General features: G+C 37.8%; 1 pseudogene; it reads left to right on the top strand.

Moving 5' to 3' along the window:
* Positions 1-3,995: 3,995 nt before the first annotated feature.
* Positions 3,996-4,687, top strand: LOC142872350 (protein lin-28 homolog A pseudogene; annotated as a pseudogene).
* The last annotated feature ends 10,129 nt before the right edge of the window (positions 4,688-14,816 follow it).

The raw sequence follows: 14,816 nt of genomic DNA, 5'->3' as shown, positions 1-14,816 counted from the left end.
ACAACCAAAACATTTGTACCCTCATAATATTCTGAAATAAAAAAAGAGAATAAGAATAAAAATAAGAATCTAATGGTATCAAAGGAAAAAAAAACAGAAAGTAAAGCAGACATGGGAGGAAGAGTATATGTTCTTACTATGCAGTCTTGGGAGAGAGAAAGAAATGAGGGGCAAAACATAATGGGTCCTGGGAATTAAACTCCAACTCTATTGACAGTGGAGAGAGTGGTGAGTAATTCTAAGGAATTATATGAGAAGGGGTTTTTGAGGCTAGGAGAGAATAATCTACTACATTCAGGTGTGCATGAAGTTAATATTGGCACTTATGTATTGTGGAAGAAAGGGAAAACCAAATCCAACATCCAAGGTGCAAATGGGAAATTTCATTCCTAAAGGCTGTATAGAGGAATGATTCCCCAATTTTCTAAACCAGTCATGCAAATTAGTCACTCTATTCAATGATACAGCAGTAGAATGCAAACCTCCTAATTCCATAATCTCGACTTCAGCTCATGGCCACATCATGTGCACTGGAAAGGTAAAGATCATCCTCGCTCCCACTCTGACTTTACTACTGCTCAAATGCTTATGGTCATATAGGAGTCTTACCTTACAAGAGATTTTAGAAATGTTCCTATAAAAAACACCAAATCTTCTGACTATTATAACATGAATTACCATTCATCTGTAGAATGGCTTTCTTCTATTTTATTGCATTTGTTCTTCATAATCATCAGCTGGGTTGGCATTATTAGCTTTATTTTAAAAAGCAAGGAATCAAGACTCAGAGTGGACAGTGTGTTTTACTGTGGTGAGATATTGCATAACCTAGCCAAGATAGCAATCCAGACCAGTAACGCCAGATATGACATTCTTTTCTTTTGTCTATACCTTGCTGATTAGTAGTGACAGAAATCTTTAATTGTAGTCAATCAGAGACCAAAGCTGATGGAGCAGCAGCCACTGTCTTGAACCTTAGAAATCAATACGCCAGAGGACAAAAGAGCTGTGGACATCATCTTTAATGTGCACAACTGTCTAAAATGCTACGTTAAGTAAGTCCCAGATAGGGCAATAGCATCTTAGAACATAGCAATTTGAATATTGCCTAATTTGATTATCTGTAAAATCTACCACCACATAGGTGGAGTAGTAAAGTCAACATGTATATGAATTAAATCTCAGCTCAACACATCACATCAACTATTTTGCATACAGCCAATCATAGCAAGGGAATGAACAACCAACTCTAGGGGAACCAATGGGAATTCTCCTCATAGGTATATAAACCTTGTGCTTTCATAGCATGATGGCTGTTGCTCCTGCCACAGATGGTAAATGCTGTCTCCCCATTTGCCTAATACATAAAAGAGCCCCAAACTCTAGGCATTATTCAGATGAGAGCTCTCATATTAAATTCAATCCACAAGACAGTGTAGTCAGCTTCCAGAGACAGAGAGAACATCTATACCTATCAAGAAACTACAGACCACTGGTTGAAGGTCAGTGGGAACAAAGCCTATAGATTAAGGCACTAGGTTCCCTTTAGTTCTAACCCAAATGAATATTTGTTTTAGTGTGTAGACAGAATACTTTTAGTCTGATAGACTGGATAGCTTTTTAAATTGAATAGGTTTTTGTTATGTCAAATAGACCCATAATAAAAAAGTTAATTGGGAAGGCTAATTCTGGTCAGTTTCTACTTATTATGTCAAAGACAATGTAATCAATGTGACTCAGTGTATTGTAGACTTTAGATTCCACATAGTATTGACAGGCTTGAATTGATAATAAAATGCTCTAGCTCAAAAGAGACTTATACACACAAATTGTTGGGTACAATTAATCATGTGTTTCCACTGAACTGCAAGATTGCCAGGAAGTAAAAGCCCATTATGTGCCAGGAAATGAAGAGAACTGGGAATATTTGGCAAATAGCGTTAATAACTACAGCACACCTACAGTCAATTCACTGCCTGAAATTCAGATTGAGTGTTGACCATACATGAACCCCATTTTTGCACTGACAGAGTTTTGAGAACCAGATTATATACCAATTATTTCTTATGTTATGTTGCAACTTGTTGGATTTCTGATTCCTCCTCTCTTACTGATGCCTGTTATCTATGTGCTGCCTAAACTGCAACTTGTTCTTTCTAGATAAAGCCGTTTCATAACTTCCCTAGCCAAGAATATCACTGTCTAGCCATCCCTGCTGTCAGCAATGCTCCAGCATCCCAACTTCTTCCTCATCTATCTATTTCCTGGACCTGTAATTCATAGAATTTCCAAGTTGAATTTTCACAATACTGCTATTTTGCATGTGTGCACATACTTCAAGTAGTATTCTGAAAATTTCTGGCAGTAGAATTGGCCAAGGGGAAAGCATTTCCAGTCAGGAAGCACCTACTGGGTCATGATCATACAGCTCTGACAGGGAGGTCTTAAAACTCTTTGAGTAGCAGTGTATATGATATTCTCCAATTCTGCCATGTCAGTGATTGTACTATTTTCCTGCATCCAGGAAGTGGAAATTCACAAAGAAATTGATTCCATTTATAAACTGGGTCAGTAGGTCAAATATGAATACCTGCAGAAAAAGCTATTGAAAGTTTCTTACTTTCCTTCCAGTCAGCAAGGATCTTAAGCTTTGTGGAGGATCAAATTTGCTTCTGTATACCTGTACACGGATAATCAAGCATTGAATTAGGTTACTGGGTGTAGAATTGAGTACAGTGGGTCTTAATTGCATAACTCATCTAAGTCATTCAAATTATTTCTCAAGTTCATCCCTAGCATCAGTATTAAAAATTAATATAGTCTGAAAGTTAAATATAAAGAGGCTTTTCAATATATACATTGAGAATTATAGTTATATCCTTGATTTTTGGCAGAGTATGTTTTTACTGTCTAGTAAAAACACAAAGTGAGCTATATATGTAATTTTATATTTTTTGGCAACCACATAGACATTATAAAGAAATTGGTGAATTAATTTTACTGGTATATTTTATTTATGACAATATATTTAAAAATATTATAATTTCAACATACAATCATTACAAAATTTTTCAATGAGCTATTCTTTTTTGTTGGTACTGAGTTTTCAAAATCTCATGTATTTTATATGTATGGCACACATCAAGTTAGAATAGACACATTTCAAGTGCTCATTAGCCACATGTGGTTAGTGGCTACCTTATTGAACACTGCTGTTCTAGCAGATTTTCCAGTCATTTGAGAAAGATTGTTTGTCACCAGCTTTGATTTATCTTAAGCTTGATCATTTAGACAAGAGGGCAAAAAGCCTAACATGTTACAGTGCTAGCATACAGCAAGTGCTCAATACATGTTTACTGCATGATTTTAAGTTTTGACTTCTAAATATTTACATATTTAATCAGCTGAATCTATGCGTCAGGTACTTTTCTAAGCACTAAGAAATTCAGCAGTGACCAAAATAGACAAAATGCTCTCATGGAATTTAACTTTTAATGGTTGGTTCTCTTAAGCTGATAACAGATAAGATTACAAAAATACAAAAATAAAGTATATGATAAGTCAATAGTTTGTGTTTTAGATGGATTGTTCCCCCTTCCTAATTATCTTTTCTGTTAGTTATCTCCATAATTCCACCTGCTGTACATCAACTGCTATTCTCTGGCTTCCCAAAACCTTTTGCTGAAACATTACACATGAGCTTGCATTCTTCAGAAGGCCTAAAGCTTCTTACTACTATATTTCAAGTAGAACAGTTTTTTGAGGTTTCTATGCTTCTGATCTTCTCCTTCTTAAACTTCTGTTAAGCTCTTACTCATAATTCATTGCCAAGTTTAATTGATACCTCTTCCATGAACCTTCTCTTAGCTCCCATTTCTAGTTAATTATTCTTCACTCATTGTTCAAAAAGACTTTATGGCCCTTTGCCTCCGGACTTCTCTGGGGCCAGCAGCCGCCTGAGCAGGGGCCAGGGGCCGCGGGCTCAGCCGACGACCATGGGCTCCGTGTCCAACCAGCAGTTTGCAGGTGGCTGCGCCAAGGCGGCGGAGGAGGCACCTGAGGAGGCACCGGAGGACGCGGCCCGGGCTGCGGACAAGCCGCAGTTGCTCCATGGTGCCGGCATCTGTAAGTGGTTCAACGTGCGCATGGGGTTCGGCTTCCTGTCCATGACCGCCCGCGCCGGGGTCGCCCTCGACCCCCCTGTGGACGTCTTTGTGCGCCAGAGTAAGCTGCACATGGAAGGCTTCCGGAGCCTGAAGGAGGGTGAGGCAGTTGAGTTCACCTTTAAGAAGTCTGCCAAGGGCCTGGAATCCGAGTCACTGGACCTGGTGGGGTGTTCTGTATCGGGAGTGAGAGGCGGCCAAAGGGGAAGAACATGCAGAAGCGCAGATCAAAAGGAGACAGGTGCTACAACTGTGGAGGTCTAGACCATCATGCTAAGGAATGCAAGCTGCCACCCCAGCCCAAGAAGTGCCACTTCTGCCAGAGCATCAGCCACATGGTAGCCTCGTGTCCACTGAAGGCCCAGCAGGCCCCTAGCGCACAGGGAAAGCCAGCCTACTTTCGGGAGGAAGAAGAAGAGATCCACAGCCCTGCCCTGCTCCCAGAGGCCCAGAATTGAGCCATAGTGGGTGGGGGCTAGTCTTTTGCTATCAGGAAGTTTCAATGAGCAGCAGAGTGGAGAAAGTGGGGATAGGGTGGGTTGGGGGTGGTTGGCACTGCCATGTATCTCAGGCCGGGTTCATGGCATCACCCCTTCTTCCTTCTTGGTCGGGGGAAAGGGTGAGGCAAAGGAACCCTACCCATGCTCTATCCAAATGCAAGGGAGGACTTTATGGGGAAATCACCCTAGAACCTGAATGCTTTATCTGAGACTCCATCCTCAAATCTCTAGCTTTTGAAAGTGGCCTGGATAGGAAGTTGTTTTCCTTTTAAAGAAGGATATGTAATAATATAATGCCCATGCCAGAGTGAAACGATTAAGTACAAGACCGGACTAATGGACCCCACCCATAAGCCACTACATTCTGTGGGAGGGAATCTCAGGAGTAAGGCAGGGTTTTTTCCATATCTTGTATTCTTATACCCATTCTTGAGATAGGGTGCTGGGAACTGTCCCAAGTGATGGGTAGTGATGACAGGCAGAAAGGGTGGTTGGGGGAACAGCTGCAGACCTGCTGCTCCTAAGCTCACTCCCACCCTATTCCAGGCCAATGTGATTTTATTTATTTGCTCCCTTGGATAACTGCACCTTGGGTCCCACTTTCTCCAGGATGCCAACTGCACTAGCTGTGTGCAAATGACGTATCTTGTGCATTTTAACTTTTTTTTCTTAATATAAATATTCTGGTTTTGTATTTTTGTATATTTTAATCTAAGGCCCTCATTCCTACTCTGTGTTCTCAAGTACATGAGCAATCTCAGGGATAAGTTCGGCAGCATCTCCAGGTCTGCACAGCAGGAATGGTTTTTGTTGTTTTTATCACCATAGAGAGCAACTATTTGGAGTGCACAGCCTATTGAACTACCTCATTTTTGCCAATTAGAGCTGTCTTTTCTGCCATAGTATCTACTTGAAACCCCTTCCACCTTGAAAACGTTTCATGGGAGACTAGGTTCTAACTGGGTTGCCCCATGACTTGATCGCCTTCTACTGGAAGATTAGAAATTAGTCTAAACAGGAAAAGGTGCTGCAGAGAGGTTAGGAAAGGCTGGGCTAGGTGGAAGGCCCAGAGAGGAAGTCAAGGTTAGGTGAGGGTTGTCTAATCCTAGGGCACAGGACATGCTTTACATACTCGATCCATCCTTCACTGGGTTTGGCTAGACCTACTCATGCACAACAGAGTGTATGTGTGTTTTTGTAAAAACTGTAAGTTAGTAAGGATAAGTTTTAAGACCAATACCCCTGTACTCATCCTATGCTGTTGAGGGATGGATATATGAATTGAGGACTAAAATCCTTAACCTTTCAAATGTCTTAGGTTCCAGGGAGACCCATAAACGAGGGCCTTTTGTGGTGCCCTGAGCCAGTGTCCTGCCCTGCTGCAGTAGTCATTAATAGTGTCATGGTAGCTGAAGGAGCAAAAGGGGGTTTCGTTTACATGCTGTGAGATCACCGCAAACCTACCTCACTGTGTTGAAACGGGACAAATGCAATAGAATGCATTGGGTGGTGTGTGTCTGATCCTGGGTTCTTGTCTCCCCTAAATGCTGCCCCCCTCTAGTTATTGTATTTGTCTGGGCTTTGTAGGACTTTACTGAGTTGGTGATTGCTAGGTGGCCTAGTTTGTGTAAATATAATATGTTGGTTTTCATGTTCTTTTGGGGTTTTATTGTTTACAAACTTCTTTTTGTATTGAGAGAAAAATAGCCAAAGCATCTTTGACAGAAGGTTCTGCACCAGGCAAAAGGATCTGAAACATTAGTGTGGGGAGGGCCTCTTCTTCAAGTGGGGATCTTGAACACCAACCTTTTTCTTTTGTGTTCCCCATGCCCTGTTTCCTATTTTCCACCAGATCTTCTGTCCTAAAAACTTGTCTCCTACCCTACCCTCTTTCCCATCCCCCCCAAAAGAAAACCTACACACCCACACACATAATGCATTTAATTCTTGGGATGCCTCCACAACTCTTCAATGATTTATGCAAAAATCCTGAAGAAGCTAGGAACCCTCCATCCCTTGTTCCCAACCTCTTAAGTCAAGACCATTTCTTGATGGTGATTCATGCCAAACACTTGAAACAACTGCTGTATTTTGGATGGATCAAACCTACTTAATCTGTAATCTGAAAGTAGAGAGATGCAATTGGGGGCCTTCCATATAGAAAGTGAGGGCAGGAGACCAAGAAAGGGATTATGAATGTATATCCAAGTCACTCAGGAAATTTTATTATACAGGTGCAAGAAACTTATGTCAAAGTGGCCACAAGATTGTTTAATAGGAGATGGACGAATGTAACTCCATGTTTACTGCTAGAAACCAAAGCTTTGTGTGAAATCTTGAATTTATGGGGAGGGAGGGAGGGTAGGAAAGCCTGTACTTGTCTGTTCTTTTCCTGATCCCTTCCCCTTATTCCTGAACTGCAGGAGACTGAGCCCCCTTGGGCTTTGGTGACCCCATCCTGGGGTATGTTTATTTGATGGTTGATTTTGCTGTACTGGGTACTTCCTTTCCCATTTTCTAATCATTTTGTAGCACACATGCTGACTCTTTTCCCTTCCTTTCTACTTTCCCTGGGAAAATGCAATGAATAAATAAAGACTTATTGGTACTGAAAAAAAAAAAAAGACTTTATGCAGGTTGCTATTATGCCATTTATTGTGGATTATCAGTATATGTCAATTCTTTCCCATTAAATCTTTAAACTTAAGTACTTTAGTTTTTGTAGCTTGTAGAGGGACTAGCACATGACAGATGCTCAGAAAAGGTATGTAGGATAGATTCATAGTGTACCTGTTCCCTATCTTAGTCCATTATATAACCTCCTGACCCAAAAGAACCTGCATTCATGGATTTATGTGCTACAATGTACTTACTGATATTTTTGTATTTTATCAGTGTTCCTTACCATGGAAAGATTTTGAAAGGTTCTTAGCATGGGACAGTTAGCATCAGAATTATAGGCAAACACTAGGAGAAAGACGGAGTCTATTATACTATGTTTTCAAGTCTTTCCTTTACTCAGGAAAGAACCATACTTTGGCTTGTATCTAAGTCAGAGTTGATTATTATAATTTTCTCACTTGCATTTTTTTCTGGGTATCAGTGTTTCTTAGGCTTGGTGGTTTTCCAACGCTAATTAAGGAAAGATACTTATAAACTATTGATTCAAATTTGAATACAAATAATAAACCATTTCCTACCCAGCTCTGAAGTTAGCATCACTCACATCTCATGAAGCATTAAATGCATGAACATTTAATTCATAAACACTCTTACAAAGCTCATTGCAATACATCTTTATCTATGGATACCTGGAAACCTAGCTGAAGGCAATGAGATCATGGGATCCTAAAAGTAGTTGTGATTCTTGCCTGCGACATTGTTTATGATTTGTTCATTTTCTGGATTCATGAATTAACTCCTTCTGGGGACCCAGGGAGTCTGTGTCTGAATTTGTAATATTTTACCACTAGATGGTAACATAGGTTTACCTACCAAAATGTGTGCGTCTTCATTTAAGTGTGATGCAGGTATGCTATAAACCATGCTTCTGCCATTCTTTAGAAAATTATCTCCAAACTACTGAAGTATAAAATTTAACATTGAACATATTTAATTATATAAAGAAAAAAATCATAAATAAAGGAAAAACATGGTAGAATATAATGTGATCCCACAAAGGACCAACAGTGTATTTTTCCATTCTTAGTCTTTGTCTTTTTGTATTATTTGCTTTGCTTTTCTTCTTTTAGGAAATAAAAACAAGAAAAGATTCAATCTGTAGTCCTGTCAGAACCACAAATGTGTTTTCTATAGTTAACTAGTTCCCAACACTAAGATTTGAGTTTCATCGATACAGATGGAAGATATAGATGTTGGTAAAACTTATGTAGTGAGAACAACAGAAATCAGGAATCAATGCCCATTCTTGCCTTTGTGGTCAAATGAACTTAGAATGACACATTGAAATAAGCATTTCTTTATATTTATTGAGGATCATAATTTTATGAATATGGAAATGAAATAGTGTATGCAAAGTCCTTTACCTGACTTGGTGATAGATAAATGCCAATTCTCTTCTTATCCACATTTATTTTCCCTTTTTTTAAGGACATGAAAATACTAGTTTTATGAGATTTTTTTTCCATTTAGCAATAAAAGAATAAGGCCCTTCTTTAGAATTTTCTATCAGTATATTTCATCTATCTCCAAGGAAAATACAGAAAATATCCAAACCACTTTTAATGTGAAGCACATCGCTTAAGGCTTTTTGGTTATTTCATGCTTTCCCATATCTCAAAATATATTTCTATTTTAACAAGGTCCTGTTGTTGAAAATACCTTGAGCCTAAGAATTAATCCAATAGTGGTGATTTTAGTCAATTGCCTCCTCAACTCAATTATAAGCTTGTGAAGAGAATGGATATTACCATGTCTTTTTGACATTTTCTGTCTTTCACAGTACTAACAACTCAGAAGTACCCAGAAGGCCCTTTTTAAAGTGAGTAATAAATGAGAAAGTGATTAACTATTCCTTACTGAGGTCAGTAAAGGGAAATATTTAAAACTATGAACCAGTTCAGGGAGATAAATGGAGTCACCTAATACTTCATGACAGATTTTGCTTTATCAGAGGAGTTAGGCTCACATTGCATTTAAATCATTTTGCATAAAATCCCTCATTCTGAACTAAGAGGAAGAGTTTCAACTGTAACACTGAACTAAATTGTTTAAAAAACAAATTAGTGGTAATGTAATTTGCCAGGTTCCTTTATGCCAATATATATCATTTCTACTCATACTTATATTAAACACTATTATCAGCTCTCCCTCAATTTTGCCTTTTTTTAATGTAATTTTTTAATACAAGATATAAAATAAATGATGATTGCATTTTCCATATTCATAAGCAATGCATGATGTATCATATCCTCACCAACATTTTGGCATTGCCATTTTTTTATCTTAATCATTCTAATTCATGTATAGTAATATCTCATTGTGGTTTGAATTTGTATTTGCCTAATGGCTAATGATGTTGAGCACTTTTCATGTTTTTGTTGGTCATTATATATCTTTCATTGTGAAGTGTTTCCTTAAATCTTTTATCTATTTTTATTGGGTCATTTGTCTTTTTATTGCTGAGTTATAGGAACCTTATTGTGTTTTGAATTTGTGTATAATTTAAAGAGAATCCGATGTGCATTTTACAAAGAATTTGTTGTTTGTTTTGTGTATATGTTTCTTTCAAGAAATAACTTGATTCTGTGGGTTGTGTATTTGCTCTAATGATAGTTTCCTTGGCTGTGCAGAAGCTTTTAAATTTGATCAGATCCCATTTGTTTATTTTTGATGTTGTGGTGATTGCCTTGGGGGTCTTCCTCAAGAATTCTTTGCCTTGGCCAATGTCTGATAGGGTTTTCCCAACATCTTCTTCTAGGAGTCTTAAGGTTTCATGCCTTAGGTTTAAATCTGTTATCCATCTTGAGTAGATTTTTGTGAGAGGTGAGAGGTAGGGATCCTGATTCATTCTTCTCCATGTAGCTATCCAGTTTTCCCAGTACCATTTATTGAGGAGAGATTGCTCTCTATACTTCTGATAAAGGTCTAATAACAAGAATCTATCTAGAACTCAAAAGAATTAACAAGAAAAAATCAAACAACTCCATCAAGAAATGGGCAATGGAAATGAACAGAAACTTCTCCAAAGAAGACAGAATAATGGCCTACAAACATATAAAAAAATGCTCAACATCTCTAATCATTAGAGAAATGCAAATCAAAACCACAATGAGATATCCCCTAACCCCAGTGAGAATGGCTTGTATCAAGAAATCCCAAAACAACAAATGCTGGTGAGGACATGGAGATACAGGAACACTCTTACACTGCTGGTGGGAATGCAAATTAGTGCAACCTTTGTGAAAAAGAATTTGGAGATACCTCAAACAGCTAAAAATAGAAATACCATTCGACCCAGCAATAGCATTTTTAGGCATCTACCCAAAAGAGCATAAGATATTTTATTTATTTTAATTTTAATTTTTTTATTTTAGCTTATTATGGGGGTACAAGTGTTAAGGTTACTTATATTGTCCATGCCTCCCTCCCCCCTCGAGTAAGAGCTTCAAACATGTCCATCCCCCAAACGTTGCACATCTTACTCATTATGGTTGTATATACCCCTCCCCTCCTCCCTCCCACCCTCCCAACACCCGATAAATGTTACTCCTATATGTCCACTTAGGTGTTGATCTGTTAATACCAATTTGCTGGTGAGTACATGTGGTGCTGGTTTTTCCATTCTTGAGATACTTTACTTAGTAGAATGGGTTCCAGCTGTATGCAGGTATACAAGAGGTGCTATATCACCATTGTTTCTTAAAGCTGAGTAGTATTTCATGGTATACATATACTCCATTTTATTAATCCACTCATGAATTGATGGGCACTTGGGGTGTTTCCATAGCTTTGCAATTGTGAATTGTGCTGCTATAAACATTCGAGTGCAGGTGCCTTTTTCATAAAGTGACTTTATTCTTTTGGGTAGATGCCCAGTAGTGGAATTGCTGGATCAAATGGTAGATCTACTCATATCGCTTTGAGGTATCTCCATATTGCTTTCCACAGAGGCTGAACTAGTTTGCAGTCCCACCAGCAGTATAGGAGTGTTTCTCTCTCTGCATCCACGCCAGCATTTGTTGTTTGGGGACTTTTTGATAAAGGCCATTCTCACTGGAGTTGAGTGATATCTCATTGTGGTTTTGATTTGCATTTCCCTGATGATTAGAGACGTTGAACACTTTTTCATATGTTTGTTGGCCATTATTCTGTCTTCTTTTGAGAAGTTTCTGTTCATGTCCTTTGCCCATTTTTTGATAGGGTTATTTGATTTTTCCTTGCTGATTTTCCTGAGTTCTAAATAGATTCTAGTTATCAGCCCTTTATCAGATGTGTAGCTTGCAAAAATTTTCTCCCATTCTGTGGGTTGTCTGTTTGCTCTCTTGACAGTTTCTTTGGCTGTGCAGAAGCTTTTTAATTTCATTAGGTCCCATTTGTTTATTTTTGCTGCTGTTGTGATTGCCTTTGGCATCTTCTTCATAAATTCCTGGCCTAGGCCAAGGTCTAGAAGATTATTTCCAACATTTTCCTCTAGAATTCTAATAGTTTCACACCTAAGGTTCAAGTCTGTTACCCAGCGTGAGTTGATTTTTGTGAGGGGTGAAAGATGTGGGTCTTGTTTCAGTCTTCTACATGTGGCTATCCAGTTTTCCCAGCACCATTTGTTGAATAAGGATTCTTTTCCCCAGCGTATGTTTTTGTCTGCTTTGTCGAAGATTAGTTGGCTATATGAGGATGGTTTTATATCTGGGTTCTCTGTTCTGTTTCACTGGACAATGTCCCTGTTCTTGTGCTAGTAAAAAGCTGTTTTAATGACTATAGCCTTGTAGTATAGTTTGAAGTCGGGTAAATTGATACCTCCTATTTAGTTTTTATTGCCTAGGATTGATTTTGCTATACAGGGTCTTCTCTGGTTCCATACACAACATAAAATTATTTTTTCTGTGTCTGTGAAAAATGATGATGGTATTTTGATAGGGATTGCATTGACTCTGTAGATCACTTTGGGTAGTATAGACATTTTAACAATGTTGATTCTGCCAACCCATGAGGATGGGATATTCTTCCATCTGTTTATGTCCTCTGCTATTTCCTTATTCAGTGTTTCATAGTTCTTCCTGTAGAGGTCTTTTACCTCCTTAGTTAAATATATTCCAAGGTACTTTATTTTCTTGTTGCTATTTTGATGGGAATTGAGTCTTTGATTTAGTTTTCACTCTTACTGGTTTTGGCGTATATGAATGCCTCTGATTTCTGTGTATTGGTTTTGTATCCTGAGACTTTACCAAATTCATTTATCAGATCAAGGAGTCTTTTGGTTGAATCCTTGGGGTATTCTAGGTATAATATCATGTCATCAGCGAAGAGTTAGAGTTTGGTATCTTCTGCTCCCATTTGGATGCCCTTAATTCTGCTCTCTTGTCTGATTGCTGTAGTGAGGACTTCCAGCACTATGTTGAACAGAAATGGAGATAGTGGGCAACCTTGTCTTGTTCCAGTTCTAAGAGGGAATGCTTTCAATTTTTCCCCATTCAGTATGATATTGGCTGTGGGTTTGTCATATATGGCTTGTATCATTTTTAGGTAAGCCCCATCTATACCTATTTTGTTGAGTGTTCTTATTATAAAAGGGTGCTGAATTTTGTCAAATGCTTTCTCTGCGTCTATTGAGAGGATCATATGGTCTTTGTTTTTGCTTCTGTTTATATGGTGAATTATATTTATAGATTTGCATATGTTGAACCATCCCTGCATCCCTGGGATGAAGCTCACTTGGTTGTAATGAATTATTTTCTTGACAAGCACCTGAATTTGATTGGCTAGGATTTTGTTGAGAATTTTTGCATCTATATTCATAAGGGATATTGGTCTGTAGTAAGGTATAAGCGATACTGCTAAAATATAGCCTGTAGCTTGGGGGAAAAAGAAATTTACAAAACTCCCAAGCGCTACCCAATATTGCCTCAATAATTTGCAGTTCTGTGTCTAATTCATCTAGGAATGAACAGATATTACATATGGCATGGAAGGTGGACAAACATTTCATTTCTCCTGTTTTGCTGCCTTAACCCTCAAAAGTGTGAACCTCAAAATAATTGGCACTGTTCTAATGTCCAAAGTAAAACATAAAATCTTGAGCGACTATATGCAACACATATTAGAATAGCACCTATCACCTTGGAAATAAGATTGCAATTTTAGGGAATACAAGGAGGAATAACTTCTACCAATAGTCAATATGTGTAAGAAAATTTATAACATTGCACAAAATAATAATAGTTCCTTGGTCACTGTTATGGAACAATGAGAGCCCAGACCATCATGAGAGAAGCCCACAATGGATATAGAACAACTGGGGAACTATGTTAATTTTGTAGAGTATAGTTGGAGTCAACATAAAATAATATAAATTAGACAACAACAGAAAGAATCTATAGGAACAAACAATTCTATTTACTTAAACTAATTAAGATATATGTACATGTTTGCCTAGGACTTAATTATTAAATGACTACTATGCGACATGCATTTTGAGGAGAAATCTCATTCAGTCCATTCCCAATAGCTCTCTGAAGTAACCGTTCTCATTTATAGGTGAGGAAGCTAGACTTCAGAAACCTCTGGGATATATCTCAGGGCTCTTGGCCCTCAGAAGCCAACTGGGATTTGAACTCAGATGAGATGACCATGGACTCCAGAGTTCTCATACTTAAATAGCACTTTTTTCTTTTTATCCTGGAATTGCCTTTTACCAAATTTGGAAGTTAAGATGTTTTGTAAATTTTCTGAGCCTCGGTTTCTCAATTGTAACATAGGGAAAATGGACTTTAAGGACTTTTAAAATTAAATTGGTGGGAATGTAAAATGATTGCAGCCACTACAGGAAAAATTAAATTAAAGATAGAATTATGATATGATCCAGCAATTCCACTCCTGGGTATATACCCAAAAGATTGATAGTAGGGTCTTGAAGAGATACTTGTACATCCATGTTCATAGCAGCATTAACAATAGATAAAAGGTGGAAGCAACCAGCTATTCATTGATGGAAGAGTGAATAAACAAATTGTAATATATACATGCACAATGGACTATTATTTATCCTTGAAAATAAAGAAAATTGGGACATATGTGACAGTATGGATGAAACTAGAGGATATTATTCTAGTCACATAGAAGACAAACACTGAATAATTCCACTTATATGAGATACCTAGAGTCAAATTCATAAAGACAGAAAGTAGAATGATGACTGCCAGTGGCTAGGGAAGTGGGGAGCTGTTTAGTAGGTATGGAGTTTCAATTTTACAAGATGAAAAGAGCTTTGGAGATAGGATGTCAAACAATGTGAATATACTTAACACTATGAACTGTACACTTAAACATTATTGAGATGGTTAATTTTATGTTATGTGTATTTTACCACAATTTTAAAAACATAAATTGAAGCACTGTTTTAAAAGCAATTATCATAGTGCCAGACTTTGTATTAGATAACTCATAGTTAGTAGCTATTCTTGTTATTGTCTAC

The sequence above is a fragment of the Microcebus murinus genome, chromosome 1 (assembly GCF_040939455.1).
Source record: "Microcebus murinus isolate Inina chromosome 1, M.murinus_Inina_mat1.0, whole genome shotgun sequence".
Taxonomy (NCBI): Eukaryota; Metazoa; Chordata; class Mammalia; order Primates; family Cheirogaleidae; genus Microcebus; species Microcebus murinus.
Note: the sequence above shows the minus strand (reverse complement) of the source record. Positions and strands in the feature narration are given on the sequence as shown.